Source organism: Ailuropoda melanoleuca, chromosome 5, assembly GCF_002007445.2.
Source record: "Ailuropoda melanoleuca isolate Jingjing chromosome 5, ASM200744v2, whole genome shotgun sequence".
NCBI classification, from domain to species: domain Eukaryota; kingdom Metazoa; phylum Chordata; class Mammalia; order Carnivora; family Ursidae; genus Ailuropoda; species Ailuropoda melanoleuca.
The window spans coordinates 75,521,682-75,546,055 of NC_048222.1; the positions used below are offsets into that span (position 1 = coordinate 75,521,682).

Below are 24,374 nucleotides of genomic sequence, written 5' to 3' on the forward strand. Positions count from 1 at the left end.
TAAAAAAAAAAAAAAAGCCACACGTATAACTGTGCTATGACTTACAAAGCAGATAAACTGAACCAAACCAAACCACAACATGCATCACAGACTATCTAAACTCCTTTTTCTTTTTTTAAATTTTTCTCCTTTATTTATTTCACCCACCCTCCCTCCCTACCTCCTCTCTGGCAATCACCAGTTTACTCTCTATTTTTTTGTTTGTTCATTTGTTTTTGTTTTTTAGAGTCCACATACATGTAAAATCATATGGTATTTGTCTTTCACTGTCTGGCTTATTTCACTTAGCATAATACCCTCTAGGTCCATCCATGTTGTCTCAGATGGCAAGATCTAATTTCTTTTTTATGGCCAAGTAATATTCCAGTGTGTGTGTGTGTGTGTGTGTGTGTGTGTGTGTGTGTGTGCGCGCGCACGTAAACATAGGGATACATATATCTTTTCAAATTGGTGTTATCATGTTCTTTGGGTAAACAGCCAGTAGTGGAATTACTGGATCATACAGTATTTCTATTTTTAACTTTTTGAGGAACCTCCATACTGTTTTCCATAGTGGTTGTACCAATTACATTTCCTCCAACAGTGCACAAGAGTTCCCTTTTCTCCACATCCTTGCCAACACTGGTTGTTTCTTATGCTTTTTATTTGAGCCATTTGACAGGTGGAGGTGATATTTCATTGTGGTTTTTTTATTTGCATTTCCCTGATGATCAGTGATGTTGAAGCATTTTTTCATGTGTCTGATGGCCATCTGTATGTCTTCTTTGGAAAAATGTCTATTCAGGTCTTCTGTCCATTTTTTAATCAGATATTTTTTGGTGTTGAGTTCAAACTCTTTTTCGCACCAGACTTAAAATCCACATGTTCCAAGATAAGGCTGCATACAAACTAATTTAATAGTAATTGCACAGGCACTAGATCTGATCTTTTTTTTTTTTTTTAAGATTTTATTTATTTATTTGACTGAGACAGCCAGGGAGAGAGGGAACACAAGCATGGGGAGTGGGAGAGGAAGAAGGCTCCCAGCAGAGCAGGGAGCCCGATGCGGGGCTCAATCCCAGGACCCTTGGATCAGGCCCTGAGCCGAAGGCAGACGCTTAACAGCTGAGCCACCCAGGCGCCCCGACACTAGATCTGATCTTATACTAGAACTTCATGAGTTCTAGCAATTCATCTAGTGTACAAATTCTAACTAATCTTTGCTCAGATTACAAACTTCCACCCTAAAATCTAACAACAGTCCCTAATCTAACAACAGTCTTCAATGAGCAGATTTTCTTAACTGTCCCCCCTCTTTTGAGAAAATCCCTCATTTCGCTGGTTCTCTCTGCTTGTTTCAACAAGTTAAATAAACCTGGTGGGCTTTTTTTTCTTAACTACAAATAAATCCTTGATGATCTTTGGTTTATGGATGTCCTACTATTTAACAACTGGCATTTCCACTAAGATTCAGCTGACCTCCTTGTTTCTGGAAAGACCTATGGCTTTGTCATAGCGTACACCTAAGTAACCACTTGATTTCTACCTGCTTAAGGCCACCCTGCCTGTGACAGTGAGGTATCTGAGCTTCAGTAATTTTGTTGAGCACTTCAGGATCAAGGTGAAAGTTGGGTTCACTGACTATAAATCTTATCAGATTATACTGTTCATGAGTGAAATTTGACTTCTACCTAATTAACAGCATTCCTATCATCTGCCTGCTTGTTGGGTATCTTTGTTGTTGTTGTTTAAATAAGTTCTACACCCAGTATGGGGCTTGAACTCATGACCATGAGCTCAAGAGTGACATGCTCTACCAACTGAGGCAGGCAGGCGCCCCTTGTTCAGTATCTTGAGTGTCATTCATCTATAAAGGAAGTCCACAGCACAGAACAGACATAGGCCTAATAAGTCTATCTTCCAGCCATCTCCAAAAGCTGACAAGTTCAGAAGGTCTCATCAGACCAGCATCTTCATGTAAACTTTGTATTGGGTCATGTTTTCTAAAACCTCCTAAGGACTTTCCTTAGTCCTTATAATCTTAAGATATGCTTTGCTTAGTTCTGTCTGCCTGGAACAGAGGTTCTGACAAGTCCTCAGTAGATGACAGCTGATTTTTGGTGTCACTTCCTGTATTGTGGAGATAGGTGGTTGCAAAAGCACCATCCTTACCATCCTTACTACAGGTCATTTAAGAGTTTTCTCACTCTAAATCCATGTCCACTCTGTGCCTCCTCTACCTACTTCTTTCATGTTTTCAGATTGTGAATATAACTCAACAAATGGAATAATTTTACCAAGAAAAAATTCTGAATTACAAATGTCCTCTTGGGGAACTACTGACATGAACGAGATTATCTGAGAGGCACCTTAAAAGAAAAGAGGAGCTGCGCCTGGATGGCACTTGAGTTGGTTAAGTGACTGACTCCTGATTTCAGCTCAGGTCACGATCTCAGGGTCATGAGATGGAGCCCTGAATCAGCTTCATGTTCAGCGGGGAGTCTGCTTGAGATTCCCTATTTCCCCCCCCCCCCACTCTCTCTGTTTCTCTCTAAAAATAAATAAATCTTGGGATGCCTGGGTGGCTCAGTCAGTTTAGTGTCTGCCTTCGGCTCAGGTCATGATCCCAGGGTCCTGGGATCAAGCGCCGCATTGGACTCCCTGCTCAGCAGGGAGTCTGCTTCTCCCTCTCCCTCTGCCACTCCCCTGCTTGTACTCTCTCTCAAATAAATAAATAAAATCTTAAAAAGAAAAAAAGAAAAGAAACAATGAAAATCCCTTATAATTTTTAACTCTCTGGAAGTTATGAGATTATTCAGGTGGTAGAAATTTCTAACACCTTCAGAAATCCCCTTTCACTTGACCCTTAACTACAACATTATCTTGCAGTTATACTGATTTTGAAGGAATGTAAAAGAATATGTGTGAAGACAAGGGAATGAGAAGGCATAGTATCAAATGCACTTTTGTTTATCTAGAAATAAAGAGAATAATTTTGCCTTAAATGAGAAATGTGTGTTTCACCACAAAAAAGAAATGGTAATTTTATGGTGTTACAGGTTGTTGGCTAATCCTATGGTGGTAATCATTACATACAGGCGTATCAAATCAACACATTGTACACCTTAAATTACATGTTATATGTCAATTATACCTCAGTAAAGCTGGGGAAAAAAAAGAGAAATTTCTGGTTGCACCAAGATGTGAAAGAATATAGCGGAAAAAAAAATTGACAGTATACTATAAGGGTATAATGTCTGAGAGTAAGTACACTTTATTTGTCTGGGTTTGTAATAGTTGCAAAAAAGAATTTGAAGGGAGAAATAAAGTTTGTTAAAATTTTTGACAAAATTAGTCAAATGTGAGAGGCTCATCATAAAAAATAAAATAATTGCTTAAAAATAAGGGCTTATTGGGGCGCCTGGGTGGCACAGTGGTTAAGCGTCTGCCTTCAGCTCAGGGCGTGATCCCGGCGTTGTGGGATCGAGCCCCACATCAGGCTCCTCCACTATGAGCCTGCTTCTTCCTCTCCCACTCCCCCTGCTTGTTGTTCCCTCTCTCGCTGGCTGTCTCTGTCTCTGTAGAATAAAAAAAAAAAAAAAAATAAGGGCTTATAAATCCTTTTAATGCAAATTCTTCATGAATAATAAATGGAGTAAAACTAGAATTTAATTTCCTTTCCTTTTTTTTCCACATTATTCCCTTTTTTTTAATGTTCAGTTTGCCACTGTATATAGTACATCATTATTTTCTGATGTAGTGTTCAATGATTCATTAGTTATGTATAACACCCAGCCCTCCTTAATAGCCATCACCTGGTTACCCCATTCCCCCACCCTAGAATTTAATTTCCTTTTTGTCAAAAAAAGCAAAGCTATTTGGTGCCCAGATAAGACATCCCTTAAATTATCAAAATACTCTGTGAATTCTCTGTGCTTTTTGAAATACTCATACATCTTGTTTTTTTTAAAAAAACTTAAAAAGTTCTTTACTTTTGTGGAAAAGTTAACATTCCTAATAATCACTGTTTTTAAAGATACTGCCTGGGGGCACCTGGCTGGCTCAGCCAGCAAACAATGGACTCTTGATATTGGGGACGTGAGTTTGAGCGATTACTTAAGTAAATTTCAAAATACAATCTAGAGACATTAAATAAAGATACTGCCTGTAACTATTTGTTTGGATAGTTATGACTTATATTTTGTTAAATGACAATTCCTTTTGAATTTGTTCTTCTCTAAATTCAGAATAATAAAACTATTAAGATATTTCTCACACCTACAATATCTTTGGGTTTATAAATGATCATTAGGCAACATAAAGATTTGGTCCTTCATCTTATTAAAAATGTTTTTAGGGGCACCTGGATGGCTCAGTTGGTTAAGCATCTGCCTTTGGCTCAGGTCATGTCAGGCTCCCTGCTCAGTGGGGAGCCTGCTTCTCCTTCTCCCTCTGCCACTCCCCCAGCTTATGCTCTCTCTCCCCTCTCTCTCTCTCTCTCAAATAAATAAAATCTTTTAAATAAATAAAAATATGTTTAAAGGATTACAGAAATTAGCAGCTTTGTTTGGCATCCTCCAACTTTTCATTAACTCAAAACTATTATGAGAGTTTTCTGCTTTATTAAAATTGGGTTAAAAGAAAAAACCATCTGATGAAGAGTTCAGTCTTCCTAAGTTAATCATGTGTAGGTAAAATATGTTAAAAGTAAATATGCTTCAATGTTTGTGTATCTTTCAGGTTAAAGGAAACAAACATCGCACACAAAGACTGACATAATAGCCGTCTGCAAAAAGATTTTATCTCTAGGCTTAAATAAGCTTGTACTGGTGAAATTTATAATACATTTTATAGGATAAACCCAAGGCCTGGAGATTTATCAATTTCCTTTGTTCACAGCATGTTCTTAACTTTCAGGATAATCAGTGACTAACTCTTTATAAACTGATTAGGTACTTTAGTAGAAGATTCTACTTCCAATCTCTTGCATTCTGACAATGCTGGTTAATATAATAAATTAACTGAAGCCTAGACTCAACATCCACAAGTGGCTTCTGCTTCTTCCTTACATACCTAAGGTGGCCAGCTGCAATCTAAAGATCAGGAATTGAACTTTGTGGAGATGTATCAAAAGAACTTCTGTAAAGGTATGTATCATGCACTCATAACTATTGATACTACAGAGAATAAATTATGTGTATTGCGGACATCATGGCTATGGTCAGACATTGTGGCTGAGTCTGGATTTCCAGAACTGTTTTCGTCCAAAAGCAGAAGACAATGTAAATAGACTATTTACTTTTAAGATCATCAGAACACAACTCTGAGGTGCCACTGATTACCAGGTATTTTGCATGACTTTGCCCTTTATTCTCTTGGCTATTTTCTTCTCTCTGCCAGTTCAAGATTCCAGATGTCAATAAACACCCTGTCCTTTATTCTTAGTACTACCAAGACTTTTATCCTTGACAATCACCACGTGTAGGACTAATTGTTCAGACACTAACAAGGTGAATAATCCATATCCAAAATTAAAGGGGAAAAAATGACTTGGTTACTAAAGGAAGATCCAAATAGATATGGAATATATAGAACATTATTTCAAACTTTAATAGTAACTCTTGTTTGAGGTTTTGTTTGTTGCAAATGCCTTGTGTGTGTGATCTCCGGGTTTTAAATGTTACAGTCACATATTATCTTGCTAGATGATTTAACAAATGATCATCTAAGAAACAGAACAAAGTGGCCTGGTGCTTATAAAGGTCAAAATTACAACCATCAAAAGTTTGAAAAACATTCACAACCTATCTAACAATGATACAGATCCTGATTGATCACTTCCCCTAAATGTTAAGTCCTCCAACTTCGTTAACAAATGATCAAAAGCAGAGACTGAGAATTGAAAGAGAAACCACAAATTGCTCACAAACACTCAGAAAAACACTATGATTTATAAAACAGATAAACTGAACCAAACCAAACCACAATGTGCATTACATATTATCCCAGCTCAAATTTTTTTAAACATGAGCTCATTATATTCCAATACCATAGTCAAATTGATATAACTGTAACTCCTGAGGGACTCAGTGTTGTAAAGATAAAACCACTGACTATTCCAGCAACTCACCTAAATTATAGATTTCAGCCAGCCCCCACCCAAACTACTAATTTCCACCCTAAAATCACTCTATGACTAACCCCAGCTCCTAAAACCTTTATATCTTCTTTGCTAACTCCCTCCTTCTGGGATGCCCCACAGTTATTCTGGTGTGTGTTATTCCCTGCTGTAGCAAGCTAAATAAATGTGAACTTATTTTTGACTATAGATACGCTCCTGGTGGTCTTTGACCGTAGGCTTTAACACCCTCAAGGCGGGCAACTGGTGGCCCAGAATTAGGAATAGGAAGAAGACTTTATGCTATATACCTTTTAAGATTTTATACCATGTTATTTATTACCTATTTAAATGAATAAATAAAATGAGAATCTACAAATGTATATAACTCTATTATAAATGAGTCAAGCAACAGTAATACTACCAATACCCAATCAGCTGCAACTCATCCAGCAATCAGAGTATTGCTGGCTATCAGCAGAAAGGAGAATTCACTACCTGTTTCAAAAAGCCTAAAAAGATTCCAGACCATTAATGGATCATCAATGGGTTATCAACAGATCTTTTTGTCAAAATTCAAAATCTCTTTCTGTTTGGAAGCTAAATCTAAATCAGCCAGCAGTCAGAAGTGATAATTAGCTTTGCATCTTATGTGAACACATTTTTATTATACAATGTGGAACAGCATTATGAATACCCACATAGCAACAATTATCAACCTTTTGCTAATCTTCAAAGTATTCTTTAAAGATTTCTCTAAATCAAAGATACTACATTACAACTCAATGCAAAAGATTTTTTTAAAAACTAAAGATCACAGGTGCACCTTGATCTTAGGGTCATGAGTTCAAGCCCAATGTTGGGCATGAAGCCTACTTAAATTTTAAAAAAAGTAATCTAAGAATGATTACAGAGCACAAAAAACAATACCACAAAACAAAAATAAATATCTTAGAATGCCAAAGACAGGGGCATATGGGTGGCTCAGTCGTTAAGCGTCTGCCTTTGGCTCAGGTCATGATCCCAGGGTCCTGGGACCGAGCCCCACATCAGGCTCTCTGCTCAGTGGGATATCTGCTTCTCCCTTACCCACTCCCTCTGCTTGTGTTCCCTCTCTCACTGTCTCTCTCTCTGTGTCAAATAAATAAATAAAATCTTTAAACAAACAAAAAAGAATGCCAAAGACAAGCACTTAAAATTTTGGTATATATCTTAAAATTTTAAACATTTAAACATATTATTTTATAATTAGTTATATTATATATTCCCGTAATCTGTTTTTTGAATTTTGAGCAAACTACTAAAATTTTCTCAGACCAACAAATATTCTTCTATAATTTTCAGAGTCTGCATCACAGAGATAATATAATTCACCTAACCTATTATTAAATATTGCAGTTATTTTTTCTTTGCTATTACGAATAATGTAGTAACAAATATCTTTGTTCATACATTATAAGTTCACGTTTATCAACCATTTAAATGTATTAATTTACAAATTATCTATAAACATCATATCCTTTGCTCATTTTTTTCTGTGATTTGCAGTTAAGTATAAAAAGATGACTAAAAACACACCCACATATTAAAGCTAGCAGTAAAGTGCAAATATTTTTTTCCCTAAAGCACACTTTTTTTTTTTTTTAAAGATTTTATTTATTTATTCACAGAGATAGAGACAGCCAGCGAGAGAGGGAACACAAGCAGGGGGAGTGGGAGAGGAAGAAGCAGGCTCATAGCAGAGGAGCCTGATGTGGGGCTCGATCCCATAACGCCGGGATCACGCCCTGAGCCGAAGGCAGACGCTTAACCGCTGTGCCACCCAGGTGCCCCTAAAGCACACTTTTAAAAGGCATTTCAACTCCAAATTTTTTTTTTTAAGTAATCTCTACACCCAATGTGGGGCTCCAATTCATGACCCCGAGATCAAGAGTTACATGCTTTTCCTCTTTTTTTTTTTTTTTTTAAGATTTTATTTATTTGTCAGAGGGAGAGAGAGAGCACAAGCAGGGCGAGCAGCAGGCAGAAGGAGAAGCAGGCTCCCTGCTGAGCAAGGAGCCTGTTGAGGAATTCGATTTCAGGACCCTATGATCATGACCCAAGCCGAAAGCACATGCTTAACCAACTAAGCCACCCAGGCATCCTAAGTTGCATGCTTTTTCAATTGAGCCAGCCAGGCACCCCAACTCCAGGCAGTATTTTATTTATCTCACTTTTTTAAAAAAGATTTTATTTTTAAGCAATCTCTACACCCAACGTGGGGCTTGAACACACAACCCTGAGATCAAGAGTTGTGTGCTCCAGGTGCCCCCAGGCAATATCTTAAAATAAATTTTATCCTCCTAAAGCAAACTACTAGTCCCTAGTACCTAAGGCGTCTCTATTAATTTCCTTCTTTCAAGCTTTCAGTACAATTTTGCAATAGCCTATTAATTTAAGATCTCATTTTAACCAAGATAAGTTGCTTGCACTAAATCCTGAATTAATTTTAGGGTATAGCTTTCATAGCTTTTTTTTTTTTAAATAAGCTTTATTGAGGTCTATTTAGGTACAATAAACTACATACACTGAAGTGTAAAAGTTGGTAAGTTTTGACATATGAATATATTTGTCAAAACCACAATCCTAATCAAGATACAGAACATCTCTATTACTACCAAAAGATCCTCTCCTCTGCCCCCAGCACCACAACCACTGATCTGCTTTCTGTCACTAGATAAATTTGCACTTTTCTAGTTTTATATAAATGGAACTGTCCAGTACACAGTCATTTACGTCTGGCTTTTTTCACTAAGCATGTTTTTGTGATTCACCTATGCTGTTGCACATATCAGAAGTTTGTATCTTTTTACTGCCAAGTAGTACTTCATTGTGAGGATGCACCATATTATGGCTATCCATTTACCTGCTGGATATTTCCTGGTTTTGGCTATTATGACCAAAGCTACTATAAACATATACATAATAAATCTTTTGTTTTCATTTCTCTTTGGTAAATATCTAGGGGTAGAATGCCAGGGTAGGGGTGCCTGGGTGGCACAGCGGTTAAGTGTCTGCCTTCGGCTCAGGGCATGATCCCGGAGTTATGGGATTGAGCCCCACATCAGGCTCCTCCGCTGGCAGCCTGCTTCTTCCTCTCCCACTCCCCCTGCTTGTGTTCCCTCTCTCGCTGGCTGTCTCTGGCAAATAAATAAATAAAATCTTTAAAATAAAAAAAAAAGAATGCCAGGGTAGAATGGAAGGGGCATAATTAACATATTAAGGAACTATTAAGTAATTTTCCCAAGTAGTTATACAACTTTATACATTCCTACCAGCAGTGTATGAAAGTTCCACTTACTTCACATCCTTGTCAAAACTAGAAATTTTTAGCTTCAGACATTCTAATGGATATGTAGTGGTATTTCACTGTAGTTCTAATTTGCATTTCCCCAGAAGCTAATGATGTTGAATGTCTTCTTATATGCTACTGGCCAGTTGTATACCTTCATTTGTGATTTATCTGTTCAAATCTTTAGTCCATTTTTAAAATTCTGCTGATTGTCTCATCAGTGAATTGTAAGTTCTTCATATATTATTGATACAAGTTTTTTTTTAAGATTTATTTATTTGAGAGAGAGCATTAGCAGGGGGAGGGGCAGAGCAAGAGGGAGAAGCAGGCTCCCCACTCAGTGCAGAGTCCAATGTGGGGCTCAATCCCAGGACCCTGAGATAGAGACCTGAGCCAAGATCAAGAGTTGGACACTTAACCAACTGAGCTTTCCCAGGTACCCCTTGCCTTTTCATTTTCTTAATGAAACATACTTAGAAGAACAAAACATTTTAATTTTGATATTGTCCAATTATCAGTTTTTATGGTTCATTTTTTTTGTGACCTAAGAAAACTTGTTTATCCCAAAGTCACAAAGATTTCTCCTCTGTCTTGATTACTGCAGCTTTATATTAAGTCTTTAAATCAGGTAGTTTGAGTTTTTCAACTTTGTTCTTCCTTTTGAAAACTGGTCTGCTTATTCTCAGTCTTTTTATTTCCATATAAACTTTATTTTTTCTAAAATTATAATCTCTACACCCAACATAGGGCCTGAAATCACGACCCAAAATCAAGAGTCACATGCTCTAATGACTGAGCCAGCCAGGTGCCCCTCCATATAAATTTTAGAATCAGCTTACAAATTTCTATTAAAAAATCCCAGGATTTTTATTGATATTGCATTTATTTATAAATCAGTTTGGGGAACTGATACCTTAACAATTTTGCATTGTCTGATCATGAACATGATGTAACTCTCCTTATAGTTAGATCTTAAATTTCTCTCAGCAATGTCCTATAGTTTTCAGTAAAGAGATTTTATGCATTTTTGTCACATTTATTCCTAAGTACTTTGTGGTTTTTGGAAATATTCTAAATTAAGTTTTTTAAAATTTCATTTCCCAATTGTTTGCTCATAGTATATAAAAATTCAATTGATTTTTATATATTCACCTTGTATCCTACTTTGTTGAATTCAATTACTAATGGTTATTTTGCAGATTACCTAGGATTTTTTTTTTAAGATTTTTTTTTAATTTTTTTTTTTAATTTTATTTATTTATTTGACAGAGATAGAGACAGCCAGCGAGAGAGGGAACACAAGCAGGGGGAGTGGGAGAGGAAGAAGCAGGCTCATAGCGGAAGAGCCGATGTGGGGCTCGATCCCATAACGCCGGGATCACGCCCTGAGCCGAAGGCAGACGCTTAACCGCTGCAACCCAGGCGCCCCTTTTTTTAAGATTTTATTTATTTATTCGGACAGAGATAGAGACAGCCAGGGAGAGAGGGAACACAAGCAGGGGGAGTGGGAGAGGAAGAAGCAGGCTCATAGCAGGAGAGCCTGATGTGGGGCTCAATCCCATAACGCCGGGATCACGCCCTGAGCCGAAGGCAGACGCTTAACCGCTGTGCCACCCAGGCGCCTCACCTAGGATTTTTTAATATAAACAATCTTGCAATTTGTAAACAGAGACAATTTTATTTCTTCCTTTCCAATCTGTACACCTTTTAGTTCTACTTCTTGCCCTATTTCAATGGCTAGGATGACCAGTTACAATGCTGAACGGAAGTGGCAAACAAGGGGATTCTTAACTTATTCCTAATCTTAGGGGAAAAGCATTCAATACTTTACCATTAAGTATGAATTTGCTGTAGGTTTTTCTTAGATGATCATCAGTTGAGGAAGCTCCCCCGATCCTATTCCTTGTTTTCTGAGGTTTGTTTAAATCATGAATGGGTGTAGAAGTTTTGTCAACTGGTTTTTCTGAATTTATTGAAGTAATCATGAGTTTTCTCCTTTATGTGGTCAATATGGTAGATAATACTGATTGATTTTCAAACCAACTCTGCGTTCCTGGGATATACCCTACTTGGCAATTGTGTTGTTATTACTAATACACTCAAGTTGCTGATACAAGTTAGTTAAAAATCTCTAATGCATAAGTAATTACTTCTGTTGTGCTAAATTGTCAAAACTATGACATCCACAAAACCTTTACAATATAGGTTTCAATACAGATTTTAGATTACAATTTTCTTACCTGGAGTTGCAATAATAATAATAATAATAATAATAGTGATCATGATGTTTACTAGTTGTATGCTAACTATACAACAGGCATTATGCTAAAGGCTTTATATATATTCTCATTTAATCTAATAACAATATTATGATTTTTTAGAGATTTTATTTATTCACTTATCAGACAGACAGAGAGAGCACAAGCAGGGGGAGCGGGAGGCAAAGGGAGAAGCAGGCTCCCCGCTGAGCCAGGAGCCCGATGCAGGACTCGATCCCAGGACCCTGGCATCATGACCTGAGCCGAACGCAGATGCTTAACCAACTGAGCCACCCAAGAGTCCTGAGTTTCAAATATTTTTAAGAACTAAAATACTGCAGATATAATTAAGCAACCTCCATCTGAGTCCTTCCTTTCCAGAGGTAATTATTACATTTAAGTATACTTCCCACAAGTATATAATTTGTTACAAATGTATCTGTACACAACATAGTATATTTTAAATTTTATATAAATGGTATCCTACTGTGTATCCTTTTGTATCCTTTGTTTAATTTGCATTTTTACACTCACCACTGCTTTCCAGATAAATCTAAAATGGGGCCACAGTACCCATTTTTCTCCCATTTTTTTTAAGCTCCATAGCTGATTCTGATTGGTAACCAGAGTTGAGAATTATCATTCTAAGCCTATATATATTCTCCAAGAAAGCTTTCAGTGCTCCAAAATTGCTAACACACTTTATTATTATTTTTAAGTAAGCTCTATGTCCAACATAGGACTTGAACTCAACACCCCGAGATCAAGAGTTGCAGGCTCTACTGACTCAGCCAGCCAGGTGCCCCTGGTAACACATTTTAACTTAGCTTTTTCCCATGAGTCAGTTGTTGTTAGATTACCTTATTTCAATAAAAATTATTTAACAGTGCTTCCAACTCAGAAGCAAAAAACCTAATTAAACCAAGTGTGCATATGATCAAAACAATAAACAGTAAAATTGGTTTCTTGAAGGGGATGGGTGTGGCTATAAAAGGGCAGTAACACAGGAGTCTCGTGGTGACGCTTCCACTTAAACATCTTGATTGTGGTCGTAGTTATGCAAGTCTACACATGGAGAACTGCACAGAGCTACAGACACAAGCATGTGCACACAAGTTCTCGTATAACTGCTGAAACTTGAATAAACTCTGTGGACTGTGCCAATGTCAATCTCTTGGTTTGATAGTGAGTGGTAGTGTGGGATGTTGATACTGTGGAGGACAGGACCTCTCTGTACATTTCTTATAAAAGTAAAAACCTCATACATTTTTAAAACTAAGTTTCTGAAGTACAGTGAAGAAATTCTGCAGCCTTTTCACAAGCAAACTCAGTTCAGTACCCTTCTACAATATACATCTACTACATAAATGACATTCTTAAGTAAATATACCTAAACATTGGATACAAATCTGCATAAAAGAGAAAGAAAACATCGGTGATGACCACTTCAATCCTGCAGTGAGTATGAAAGATAAACCTTAAAAGTTATTGGCCTATAAGCTATTATTTTTAGATTATTGTGTGGTCTTACACTCATGGGACACTAGGATTTACCTAAATAGCCATCTCTGTTCACTACAAATAACCGTGCTTTCATTCCTATTTTAAGCCAGCAAGCCTGCCCTACTTTTGCAGACTTATTTCCTAATCCACTCACCTGCTTTTCCAATCATGAACCAGTTAAACACCGCTGAAGAGGTTATGTTAAATATTATTACTGAAAGTCATAAGTAGCTTTCAGATCCTTTCGTAACGTATTAGAACAAGTAATTTTATTTCAATGATCTGACACAGCTCTTTGAGATATTCCCTCTATTCTCTGACAGTCACAGAGCTATGCTTTCAAAGTACTGGGAACTGGCCCTCCCAGAACCAATTAAGTAATAACCATTATCAGTGATAGTCTGACAGAAACAATAAGTTTGTAGTGACATCATATGTTTTCAATAAAACAGTGTGCAAAAGTCAAAAATAAGTAGCCTCCTTTCATGGATAAATCCACGAATTACCTTTATTACTTTGGCCATTCATTAAAACTATCCTATTTTATTTTATTTATGTTTTTTTTTAATTTTAGTTTTTTATTTTATCCTATTTTATTTTTAAACCTCCACAAAAGCCTTAGGTCACAAGAACAAAATGTACCTATGGATACACACAAAACCCCACAAATTAATAAGTCTTACCTCTTTAGGCTACTGATCAACAAAGTTTAAACCTGAAAGGATTATTAATTTGTAAAGTGAGGGAGCAAACCTTTCATACCAGATATAGTCTACCATTTAGTCATAAGCTTTTCATGGTGTCGTTAGTCATAGGAAGCTTCACAGTTCTGATTTTCTGTCACACTTTTGGGAGGCCATTATATGCTATACTGAGTCCTTTCCAAGACAGTATTTAAGCTTCTAAGTATGAAAAGAAACATGTTGGGGCGCCTGGGTGGCACAGCGGTTAAGCGTCTGCCTTCGGCCCAGGGCGTTATCCTGGCGTTATGGGATCGAGCCCCACATCAGGCTCCTCTGCTGTGGGCCTGCTTCTTCCTCTCCCACTCCCCCTGCTTGTTCCCTCTCTCGCTGGCTGTCTCTATCTCTGTCAAATAAATAAATAAAATCTTTAAAAAAAAAAAAAAAAAAAAAAAAAAAAGAAAAGAAACATGTTGCTTCTAGTAGGAATTCATCGAATATTTGTTTACACATCTGTTTATGATTTCTAAAATTCTATCTATACTATAGACAAGGAAATTTTCACCACTTTTCTTACTAAGCATTTCAGGTTTAAGTCTTTTCAAAAGCTCCTAAGGAAACTACAGTTGGAAAGTATAAAATACAACCCTCTTGGGGTGTTTCAGGGCCTCAGCTGGTTTAAGCATCTCTGACTCTTGGTTTCGGCTCAGCTTGTAATCTCATAGGTTGTGAGACTGAGCCCTGAATTGGGCTCCCTGCTCAGGAGGGAGTCTGCTTGAAGATTCTCTCCCTCTGCCACTCCCCTCCTCACACTCTCTCTCAAATAAATAAATAAATCTTTAAATAAAAAATACAACACTCTTAAAACGGCATTTCACGTATGCCACTTAAAGTCAAACAGATCTAAAAAATAATAATAAAGTCAAACAGATCTGCTGTCAAATCTCACTAAGATTTCCAGATTAACTCATTTAATAAAAACAGCTAACATTATTAAGCACCCACTATGGGCACTATGCTAAGCACTTTACATACAATATGATATGCAATCTTTAATTCTGAGACAGGTACGGTTATCTTCCATTTTAAACTTGAAGGAAAATAAATGACAAAAGTCACCCAGCTAGTAATTAGCAGAGCCCATGCCCTTTTCTACACCGTCTTCCATAAAATAAGCTTCTTATGCTTTCACTTAAACATTTACTAAGCACCTATGTGCTAAGCAATATATTCAGTATTGATAATACACAGTCCTTGCCCTTGAAGAGAACAGTTTAGTATAAATAAATAACATAAAAATATTTAGAGAAATTTGAAAAGCAATGAGACTGCTCATGGGAGCATATAGGAGACAATATCTTCTGTTGCTGCTGCTACTGCTGATAGCAGCTAACATGTATTGAGCACTTACTCGGCACCCGTCACTGCAGTTTGTGGAGTTTGCTTAATCCTTAAAACTAACCTGTAAACTAGGTTCTATTATTCCTTTACTTCAGATAGGGAAACTGAAGAAAAACAAGATTAAGTGACTGGTCCAAGGTCAGGCTGCTACTAAAAGAGGCGGAATTTGAATCCAGGTATGTCTGATTCCAAGGCCATGTTCTGAAACCATTATTCTATATAGCCTCTTAGTAGTAAAGGAGAAAAAACTTTTCAGATGTCCTTTTGGCTAAATGGTAAAAGATAAATAGGGGCTGGTCAAGTTGGGGCACAAGATTCTACACAAAAATAATGCAAAGAACCCATTCACAGAAAATTTCATGGCATTCTGGGGAACTACAAGTAGTAGTAAACTAAGTTTGGGAACAAGGGTACGAAAGGAGGAGACAGTAACACAGGGGTCAGAGGTTTAGCATGAAGAGAACTATACATCAACAAAATTAAAATTTATCCTATGGGCAGAAAGTGCTCACGAAGGATTTCAAGCACAAAAATAATCCTTTACATTATCCACAGATCATGATGGCACCATGGACATTAGATTAAATAGCCCTAGCAAGAGGCTACTGCAATAGTATAAGCAAAATGTCAGATAGGAAGATGCTGTAGAAGGTTCTGTACAAACCAAAAGTCCACAGAACTGAGTCTGGTAGAACTGGATGTGAAGTGAAAGGGATAGGAAAGAGTCTGGCCTGACTCCCAGGCTTGTCATCTGAGCCAGTGACTAAACGGGTAAGTGGTGCGATTAACAGGGATGGGAAATACACTTAGAAAATCCTTTCTATCTCTCCTCTGCTTATTAGTGCTTTTTAATATTTACTTTATCCCTCTACCAACTTAAAAAAAAATTTTTTTTTAAGTTTTTTTTTATTCATTTGAGAGAGACACACAGAAAGAGCACACAAACAGGGGGAGAAGAAGAGGGGGAAGGAGAAGCAGGCTCTCCACTGAGCCAGCCAGGGAGCCTGATGTGGGGACTCCATCCCAGGACATGGAGATCATGACCTGAGCTGAAGGCAGACGCCTAGCCATCTGAGCCACCCAGGCCCCCCTATCCCTCTACCAACTTTTTCCACTTTTTTCAAATCTCAATAAAATAAAAACAAGTCTGTCTTAGTTTCATAATATCTGCTTATATGATATTTGAATCATCTGTAATTCTCAGTTACATTTAAAAGCCAATTAACTTTTGGGTTTTTTTTAAACATATAGCCATCAAAATAATCTTGCTGTTCCCTTAATGAACCACTGTCAACTGCCCTAGGAGTTTTCAGCTATCCCTCTTCTCCTCTTCCTCCTTTTACCTCTTTCAGATCTTCAACATTCTAATTTTACCCACCCTGTCTACTCCTTAGTCAATTATACCTTTTTTCCGTCCTTACTTCTGCATGTTTTTCCAAACCCTATGTAGTTGAAACAACTTCTTTTTCTGCTAAACAATTTATCTTCACTTCACATCAGGTATAATATACTTTAAAAAACACTTCCTTCTTTTTAGCTTCTCCTAAGGCACTAACAAATCCTTAAATACAATGGTAGCATTTCCCCAGCCTAGCTGTTTTGAGGCAATTCTTAATTGTACTCTTTTTTTTCCCCCTCTCACCAATTTATTATATTTTGAAAACCTGTAATCCTATTAAGAGAGTAAAAGAAGAGGGATGCCTGGCTGGCTCAGTCAGTGGAACATGTGACTCTTGATCTCAGGGTTCTGAGTTCAGGCCCCATGTTGGGTGTAGAAATTACTTAAAAATAAAATCTTAGGGGCACCTGGGTGGCTCATTCGGTTAAATGTCTGCCTTTGGCTCAGGTCATGATCCCAGGATCGAGCCCCTCATCGGGGTCCCTGTCCAGTGGGGAGCCTGCTTCTCCCTCTCCCTCTGCCTCTCTCCCAGCTTGTGCTCTCTCTGTGTGAAATGAATGGACAAAACCTTTAAAAAAATAAAATAAGGGGGCGCCTCGGTGGCACAGCGGTTAAGCGTCTGCCTTCCGCTCAGGGCGTGATCCCGGCGTTATGGGATCGAGCCCCACATCAGGCTCTCCTGCTATGAGCCTGCTTCTTCCTCTCCCACTCCCCCTGCTTGTGTTCCCTCTCTCCCTGGCTGTCTCTATCTCTGTCGAATAAATAAATAAAATCTATAAAAAAAAATAAAAAAATAAAACATTTAAAAAATAAATAAATAAAAAATAAAATAAAATAAGGAGCCTGGGTGGTTCAGTCAGTTAAGCGCCTCCCTTCGGCTCGGGTCATGATCCCAGGGTCCTGGGGTTGAGGCCCACATTGGGCTCCCTGTCCACCAGGGAGCCTGCTTCTTCCGCTGTCCCCCCGCCCCGCCCCTGCTCTCTCTCAAATTAAAAAAAAAAAAATCTTAAAAATAAATAAATAAATAAAATCTTAAAAAAAGATAAAAGAATAGTAATATGAATACCTATTTTATTTGCTCCTTACCTACATTCAAAATGGTGAACATTTTGCTACTTTTGCTTTCTCTCTCAACAGATAATTTTTTTCTTGAACTATCTGAAAGCAAATTGCTGACATCATGACATTTCAACCTAAATACTTCATCAGGTATTGTCTAAGAATACAAACACTCTCCTTTACAAGCACAATACCATATCATCAGACCGAAGACACCAACACTGATATAACATTATCCTATATATACTCCATATTCAAATTTCCCCAGCTGTCTCCAAAATGGCCTCTACAACTTTTTATTTTCCCAGTCCAGGCTTGGCACTGTACTTGACTGTCATTTCTCTTTCATCTTCTTTCCTCTTGAGTAGTCCCTCAGCCTTTTATATTTTTCATCACCTTGACATTTTTGAAGAGTTCAGACACGTTGTCTTATATAAAGTCCCACAAATTGGATTTGGCTGACTGTAGTTAAGCATTTTTAGCAAGGATTATATAGGTAATTCTTGAATGAATTCTTAAATTATCTCCCAGTGTTTATTTCATTTGTTTTACTTCCATCTCTTGGGCTGTCTAGACTGCACAAAACATCATGAATTGTTTGCATTCAATAAATCTAATAATGATCATGGGAAATACTACATTGCCTTGGCCAATTTATACAGCATATTTTTCTGTCACTCAATCTAGAGATTATAGTTACCAAGTTGTACCCTCTTCTAATAATAAACAAGGACTCAAGAAACTAACAGATTTCTTGATAAAAATCTAGTTTGCACCAAATAAAACTGAATAGACAAAACTAAAAGTACTCTCTGGACCTACCTAATTATGTAGATTATAAAGATAACTAAGTCAGATATTGCCAAGGATGAGCTGAAACTTTTAACATTTCAGTTTTGTAATTTAAAATGCAGCTAAAATTTAACAAGAAAACTTTAAAACAGAGTGTATATTCTGTTAATGATTGTACCAAAGGATGATAATGATTACCAGACACCCCTTTATTTCTACTGGTCCTTTAACAATTAAGTAGCAGCAAAGCCCCAAAATGACTGCAAATGCCAAGAATTAGCTGAATAATTCTATCTCTCATAGATAGGTCTAAAAACTAGCTTTTTCCCAAAATGTTTCTTTCTTTTTTTTTTTTAAGATTTTATTTAATTATTTGACAGAGAGAGACAACAAGAGGGAACACAAGCAGGGAGAGCGGGAGAGGAAGAAGCAGGCTCCCAGTGGAGCAGGGAGCCCGATGTGGGGCTCAATCCCAGGTGCCTGGGATCACGCCCTAAGCCGAAGGCAGACGCTTCACGACTGAGCCACCCAGGCGCCCCTCAAAATGTTTTTTTAATGGAAAGATATTTTATTACCAAATACCACTAAAGGTATTTTAATCAATTCTTTACATCACCTTAAGTACTGAATCCTTAGCATTTTTCTCTCAAATGATCCAAAAAAAATTTTATCCTTTTACTAAAACATGGTAATACACTGTTTTTTGGAAGAAAGCTTTATTACCAAATGTCTACTATAAATAAAGCTTTAATCACAATCATTAACATACAGGTAAAAAAACACACCTTATTTCTGCTCAAAAAATAACTAAGTATTTACATTAAGATATTCTTTCCAAGGTTTGAGACTTCCACTCAGAGGGATGACTCTCAAATAGCATAGGTTTCCAATGTTTAAATAGTTTGGCAGCTTGGTAATTATAATGGTAAACGAAGCATAACTTAAATAGTGTTGACAAACACACTGGGGTACCTGGGTGGCTCCGTTGGTTAAGTGTGAACACATAGAAATACATGCAAAGTATATAAGAGTACTTGTTTCTGGAGAGAAGGAATATGACACCTTAGTTTTTTTCCCTTTCTGCCTTTCAAATTTTATAATTAGCAAGATTAAGCTTATATTTAAAAGAAAAAAACTGAGGCGTCTGGCTGGTTCAATTGGTAGAACATGTGACTCTTGATCTTGGAGTTGTGAGTTCAAGCCCCACGTTGGGTGTAGAAATTATTTAAAAATAAAATCTTTAAAAATAATAAAAAGAAAAAAAAGAAAAAAATTTTTAAAAACAACAAAAAACCTCGGTAAATCCATTCTCATAATACAAAAAAAGTTAAGGGAGGACAAGAGCTGTGGAAATAGGGGCGCCTGGGTGGCTCAGTCATTAAGCATCTGCCTTCGGCTCAGGGCGTGATCCTGGCGCTCTGGGATCGAGCTCAGCATCAGGCTCCTCTGCTGGGAGCCTGCTGGGAGCCTGCTTCTTCTTCTCTCACTCCCCCTGCTTGTGGTCCCTCTCTTGCTAGTTGTCTCTCTCTCTCCGTCAAATAAATAAATAAATAAATAAATAAAATCTTTAAAAAGAAAAAAAAAAAAAAGAGCTATGGAAATAAATGAGGCTTAGGTACCAGAGACTGAAACAGGGTTCAGGGTAATCTTGTGAAAATAGCAATTTTTGTCCATACTATTCTTCAAATCTTTTAAGAAAGCCATAGCTACACTATTCTGATTGGCAGGATATTAAAGAACCAGTACCCTCTGTGTGCCACAAATGACACAGTACAACCTGTGAATATACAATACACTTGAATTCCAAATGAATAGGAGAAATGTATCAGCATCTTATTGAAAAGAAGTCTGACTTTTCTGTGAAATGCCATTTGGCCACCAACAATGGATTCTCGGGGCACCTGGGTGGCTCAGTCGCTAAGTGTCTGCCTTCGGCTCAGGGCCCTAATCCCAGAGTCCTGGGATCGAGCCCCGTATCAGGGTCCCTGCTCTGCTGGGAGCCTGCTTCTTCCTCTCCTACTTCCCCTGTTTGTGCTCCCTCTCTCGCTGGCTGTCTCTCTCTCTGTCAAATAAATAAATAAAATCTTTAAAAACAACAACAACAAAAACAATGGATTCTCTACATCTGTCATGTAATTCCTAGTGAAATTTCCTTGTTGCTTCTGAAAAGATTCAGCCCAGGGGAATAAACGATTTTTAAAAAAAAATTACTGTCAAAGAAAAAAAAATTCTCTCAAACAGGAAAAAAACTTGGAAACCAGAAAAAAGAAATCAAGCTGAAAGATTTTCACAATTCAGTCATTTGAGTTTCTGGTTTTTTCTGGTCTAGATACCAGAGTAGTGATGCCACAGTGCATATTGACTATTCGAGAGGCACACAGAACTGTTACTTTAAAAACAAAAAAGAAACAAATGAGTACTTGTTGGCATACAACTACAGAGCTCTTCATAAACAATGAATGAATGAAATCATAACAATTTTTATATTTTTAAACATAAAATAAACACCTTCAACTGCTAGGGAAGAAACCAGATGCTAAGAAAGTACTACACAGAACTGTACTGAGTCTCTTAATGTTGTTACACATGGGATTCCACCCAGATATCCTCTAAATCATAGAAGGGGATGGGGTGCCTGCCTGGCTCAGTCAGTAGAGCATGCAACACTTGATGGAGGGGGTTGTTGGAAACCCATATTGGTGCAGAAATTACTTAAAAATAAAAAAATAAATTGTAGAACAAGTATTTTCCTGACCAGAACAGTTTTCCAACTTATAATTTCACATACGTTCTAATTCTGGTATTTTTCAAATGTTAATGATTTCTCAAAAAAATGTTAACGAGGGGCACCTGGGGGGTTCAGTCTGTTAACTGACCCATTGTTGATTTCAGCTCAGGTCATGACCTCAGAGTTGTGAGAAGGGGCACTGTGCTCAGCGTGGAGTCTCTTTGGGATTCTCTCTTTCCTCTCCCTCTGCTCCTCCCCCCACTCATGCTCCCTATAAATCAATCAATCAATCTTTTTAAAAATGTTAATGATTTCTCCTCTAACCACTTATGAGGAAACTGATCCATTATCAAACTGCTATCATGTTTCATAATACAGCCTGTCTTAAGCTTTTCATATCAGCTATATCATTTGCATGGCTCAGATGCTTGACAAAGAAGGTACTTTTTTTTAAAGATTTTTAAAATTTATTTATTATTTATTTATTTATTTATTTATTTATTTATTTATTTATTTGACAGAGAGAGAGAGACAGCCAGCGAGAGAGGGAACACAAGCAGGGGGAGTGGGAGAGGAAGAAGCGGGCTCCCAGCAGAGGAGCCCGATGTGGGCTCGATCTCAGGACTCTGGGACTCAGGACCCTGAGACGAAGGCAGACAGACACTTAACGACTGAACCACCCAGGCGCCCCGATAAAGAAGGTATTATTAACCCTATTTGGCCCATGAGATTACTAAGGGGGGGGAAGGGAGAGAGTTTAAGTAAAAAAAAAACAAAACAAAAACAAACCCAAGGTTAAAAAAAAAAAGGGCAAGGTCACAAGTTAGCTCCAGATACAATAAAATCTAGATTTTCCAACCATCAGTCTAGTCCTTCATTTTAGGAAAACTGCTGTTTAAAGAACACTTCAAATACTAGTCACTCCCTCCCCCTCTTCTCCAAGATTTGTTCAAACAAAACAATTAAGTAGACTTTAAAGTTAACAGGAAATGACAGAACCAAAAATAACTGGGATGTGGTCTCACCTCTGAAAAAGATTGCCCCCGCTGTGAATAAATGCAGACAATTCTGGCCAGACAAGATAACATCAGATCAGGATTTAGTACTCCATACAATGGACCTGAGCTACATGTAACAGTGACACCTTACTTTCTTACAAACCTCAACGATTTCAAACTCTGGAAAACCCAGAAGAAAAGCAACGTTAAGTCACGCAGAAGCCAAAACTGCTGTGGTCAAGTTCTCACACTACAGTTTTTTATTTAAGATAAATCCACACATTCTAAGTAAGGGCTTGAAATCATTGTATTTCATTTATTTAAGAGTAATCTTATAAGTATACAACATGCAGTAATTTATAATTTGGCCAAAAAACAAATTACACAGAGTATGAGAGTGTTTACTTAACTGTGAGCATGCCTAGCAATAAGACAGCACCTGCCTTTTAACTATGTTTCATTTTACTTTACTTCTATATTTAAGGGTCTGAAAGGGTTATTTTAAAATTTCCTTTAGATCTTATGGCACCTTATGGTGGAAATTACATGCTACAATAGTGATCAGAATTTGAGATTCCTAAAGGTCTGAGGACTGCCACTAAGCTTCCCTGATATTCTATCTATCCTAACTTGACACACAATTCTGGTTTATCTGGTTTCCCCGCCTACTTCAGCTTAGAAATATCAGATTAGAAGGGCATATTTCAACAGATAAAGAACAGTACTGGAGGAGATAAACAAAAAACAGTCAAAAGCATTAAATAGTATAGCAGTAAGCAGTAATAGTATAGTAAAGCATTAAATAGTAGCATTTTGGCACAGGAGGAAACTGCAACACCCTTAAACAGCAGAATGCACCAGCCATGTTAACAGTACAGGACAGAAATTAATGTACACAACTGACCTTGATTTCTCAAAAAAGGTTATGTTTAGTATATTCTTTATCTTAAGAGAAGGTTTATATACTTTATGGGTTATATACTATAAAAGCTGACATTAAAATGGTCGAAATTATTTAACAGTTGAAGGGCTAAATGTCAGTTATATGAACAATTCACTTAAATCCTTAATAATATCAGACGATCTCTGAGTAGATAAATCTCAAAAACCCCATTACATTTACTGAACTTATATAGTGTAGGTAATCAGTGTTTTATAATCATCACTTATGATCTTGACTTTTTAGAGGAGAAAAAACTAAGTTACACACTAAAATTAGTAGTGTAGAAAATCAACATTTATGACGATTCATGTTTTAGGGAGAAAAAAATCTTAAACACTAAAATCTCCCCCTTCACTGAACATTCAATAGGCTTTCCCCTTAAAAAAAAAAAGCATTCTGTCACTAATCTTAGTTTCCTTTCTCCTTCTAATTACCAAAATGAAAAAAATAAAAGTATTTTAATAGTTTTGCCTATGTACAGCTAACCCCTTTATCCAGAAGCCACTAACACAGCTCGCTTAGGGGTATATTCCCTTCTTATAAAATAGTGCTTTCAAACCTATAGTTAAAACTCAAGAGCGAAGAGTTGTACCTAAGTGTTACCGCTGAACAAAAGAAGTACATCCTTCTTCAAGTCTCTGCAGCCAAAAAATAAAATAAAGCACCAACATCATGTCAAAATATCTGTAAATCCCTTTCACACATCACAAAATGGATTTATTTGTATTTTAATAACAGCAGTGACGTGATGATCTCTAGAAAGTGGGCCAAAAGGTACACGGTAAACGTCCTTTAAAAAGGGGTGGGGGAGGGGCGAGATAATCAATTCCTAAAGGGGAGCGGCAGAAAGATCTGACTTGGTAGAATCTACTAAAGTCCCTGACTACATCACCCTAGATGGCTCACCAAATAAAAGACGAGAAAAGAAGAATCGCTTCTTTAAAAAAAAAAAAAAAGATGGGGATCCTGGCCCTTTGGGCGGAAGGGAAGAAATCCCCACCCGACCTGCAAGTCCCACACTACGGGAGATAAATTAGCAATCTCCAGCTAGCTACGGATCAAGGTGCAACAGAAAACGCCCGGGGACTGCCCCGCGAGGCTCCCCCTCCCGTCTCTCACACCCCCCAGGTCCTCCTCCTGGACCGACGCAGCCAGGGTCCCCGCCGCCCTCCCGCCCCCTCCTCC

At 37.5% G+C, this 24,374-nt stretch overlaps 1 protein-coding gene across 1 annotated transcript in view; it reads right to left on the reverse strand.

The window, feature by feature from the left end:
* The window catches only part of PPP3CC (protein phosphatase 3 catalytic subunit gamma), a 104,021-nt gene that overhangs the window by 79,017 nt on the left and 630 nt on the right, over window positions 1-24,374 (reverse strand). The gene's annotated exons all lie outside the window — the stretch shown is intronic.